The sequence below is a fragment of the Pteropus vampyrus genome, unplaced genomic scaffold (genome assembly GCF_000151845.1).
Source record: "Pteropus vampyrus isolate Shadow unplaced genomic scaffold, Pvam_2.0 Scaffold12608, whole genome shotgun sequence".
Lineage (NCBI taxonomy): Eukaryota > Metazoa > Chordata > Mammalia > Chiroptera > Pteropodidae > Pteropus > Pteropus vampyrus.
Window position 1 is genome coordinate 3,500 of NW_011901389.1, and position 2,545 is coordinate 6,044.

Below are 2,545 nucleotides of genomic sequence, written 5' to 3' on the forward strand. Positions count from 1 at the left end.
ACCCAGGCTAAGTCAATCCAGATTACTGACCCTCAAAAACTGTGTAAGATAGTAAATGTTTATATTTTAGGATGATTCGTTATGACAATAGATAATATAGCTCATTTTAAATTATTTGCAATCTGAGTCATTAATTCTACTTTGCCTTTTATCAGTTGTTCGGATTCCTTCTGTGCTCAAATTCCCCTCAGTGGGTGATTCATCTTGGCTGATGATGTGTATCTGCAGGGAGGGGCTAAATTATAGGGCTTAGTTTGAGCTCCCTCTAATAAGCCTAGGCTGAAGCCATCGTGCTTCAGGTGGACAGTCTTGGGCATTTAAATCTGTACCTTCTCCAGGCAACTGTTTTCAAGGGCTATTTGACTTAGTTATAATCTCTTGGTTCTTGATATAAAAGAGGGACAGGGGAAGAAGGGACCACTGTCTGCTTATACCACCTAATCTGAGCTCAGGTATTGCCCTGATGTTATCCTGCTGTCCCCAGCAAAGGCTGAGCTGGTTGCTATTCTTCTGATACTCAGTGGAGCACGTAATGGTTCATGCGCATCAATGTGTAAGGAAGAAAAGAACACCCCCCTAAACTTGCCCCTCTCAATATCCTGTCTCTGGTGCTTAGTAGCTTTTGCTATGGCTTGCACCCATCTTCTATTGTCTCAGGAGTCTTGTTTGTTTGCTTTTAGGTTTAATGTTTGACAATTTCTTTTGGTCTCTGTGACATCTCTAGGGTCGGGTTCAAGAGAGAAAAGCTGATATTTTTGCAGAAACCAAAATCTCATTCTTTTTATTTTTCTCACTTCTTTTTTTAAAAAAATAATTCGTTAAATTTTTTTTCTCCATTTTTATCTCCTCCTTGCATCAAGTAACATTAAATAGACATTCGATCATGCTTCTTAAATGAAATAAAGAAAAAGAGAAAGAAACATGATCCTCTCAATTAATTAAAATACCTGCATATGGTCTTTAGGAAAATCTAATAAGAATTTAAAATCATTTTACCTCAACTCACCTGAAATGGCTTCAGGAATGTTTCTTCCATTGCCAGCCTGCCATACTCAGTGAAAAGCTAGAAGGAAAACCATGCAAATGTGCACATGCACACACACACATGTACGCACGCACGCGCACACACACACACACACACACACACAGAGAAAACTTGAGTATCTGCAAAGTTTCACTTCTGGGCTTTCTTCCATTCATATTTTTCCCCTAGCTGTAACATAATATTATATTATTAAAATTAAAACATTTTAAGGAACTAAGTATTAGATAAAACAGAGCTACAGTAATTAGATATTTTAAAATTATGACGAAGTATATTTAAAAAATAAAGTTCCCATTTTAAAGCTAACACCTTTTGTATCTAGAATATTGAACAATTTTTTGTAGGGAAGATGGGGAGAGAGAAACATGTTAAATGACCTTTCAAAGTAGATCCTGCATAATTAGACCAGAGAGCCATAAACTATTTAGTATATATTTACAAAAGTTATTGCCTGAGGAATCTTGATGACACGATGGCCTGAATTGCTACAAAGGCACATAGGCATTTGGATTAAAAAGTGAAAAATCAAATACACTGCTGTTTCTTATTTTTTATTGCTCCCAATTGAGAGGTACCATAGCATTTTTTGTATTGCCAGAAATGTAAGGTTTTGGAAAACACAGACCTGAGGGGGTGACTGTGACTGGACCTCTGGTGAGAGTTTCACTGAGAGTGGCCAAGTGGGTTTCCCCATACATACACAGAAAATGCCACTTCATACACAAGAATAACAAGCCATAGTGGCTTCTCAGAGCTGGGAAAGAATGCTGACACAGAAGATTCGCATCCCTGACCTGTTTCGAGTAGCTTCCATAGTACCACACTGCCTTTCCTGTGGGAGCTATGGGAATCTAGAAAGCAAAGGGTAATTACTAGGCATCTTATTAAAGTGATTAAATAAAAGTCTGGAATATCATATCTAAAAGGTAGCTGGTCCAGGGATTAGACACTCTCATTAGAATCATTTACTAACATAAATTGAATTCACAGTCTTTTGTGAGGAAAATTGGGATATTGTTATTTATGGGAAATTTTGTAAATGATCTCAAAAAAGATAATTTACTCAATATCAAAGTCCAAAAATCAGTCCTTTTTAAGAAATCTTTAAACTGGTATTGAACAGTGCCATGTCATTAACTTGGAAAGTAATTAGCTAGGTTATGACACAAGCCTGGAGAAGTAATCGTACTTATTATAAGAAACATCTAACAATTATTTGGCATACTTCCTATTTGTCATAAATGGTCAGTGTGATGTACAAGAAATATATTTGAGAGTAATGCTGGGTGTGAATTCAAATGATATATCCAATATCACAGACTCCCCTGCTTTTATCATCTTTTGTAATCTGTTAAATTTGCATGTGGCTCTTATCGCCAAGATAAAATAATATACTGAAAGCAAAATTTTCTATAAAATATACAGAGGGAAACTATCAGAGAAACAATTGGTTTTTGCTATGTAACCAAGCATAACATGAATTGAAAGCAGGAAGTGTCA

The 2,545-nt window shown here is 36.1% G+C and overlaps 1 long non-coding RNA gene across 1 annotated transcript in view; it reads right to left on the reverse strand.

Annotated features, from left to right (window-relative positions):
- LOC111735044 overlaps positions 1 to 2,532 on the reverse strand; it is a 4,596-nt gene extending 2,064 nt beyond the window's left edge. The window contains exon 1 of the long non-coding RNA XR_002778662.1: positions 1,007 to 2,532. This is a non-coding gene — a long non-coding RNA (uncharacterized LOC111735044). The remainder of the gene's footprint in view (positions 1 to 1,006) is intronic.
- Between the last annotated feature and the right edge of the window lie 13 nt (positions 2,533 to 2,545).